Source organism: Eimeria mitis, genomic scaffold, assembly GCF_000499745.2.
Source record: "Eimeria mitis Houghton genomic scaffold, Emh_scaff456, whole genome shotgun sequence".
NCBI lineage: Eukaryota > Apicomplexa > Conoidasida > Eucoccidiorida > Eimeriidae > Eimeria > Eimeria mitis.
The window spans coordinates 5278-5535 of NW_013572872.1; positions in this window are offsets into that span (position 1 = coordinate 5278).

The window sequence follows — 258 nt, forward strand, 5'->3', positions numbered from 1 at the left end:
GCATGCATGCATGTCTTGCTGGTAGTTATGTGAACGCATGCAGCCCCAAACCATCAGCCTCAGCAAAAAGATAGAATCTCACACACAACCAAATCAGGGTTTAGGGTTTAGGGTTTAGGGTTTAGGGTTTAGGGTTTAGGGTTTAGGGTTTCTAGCTAAATATATAAATATCTCCTTTTATAAATAAAACACAAAAATATTAATTTCTTCATTCGCATACAAACTAATACAAATTCAGACTGGGGGGCCCCCATTGGG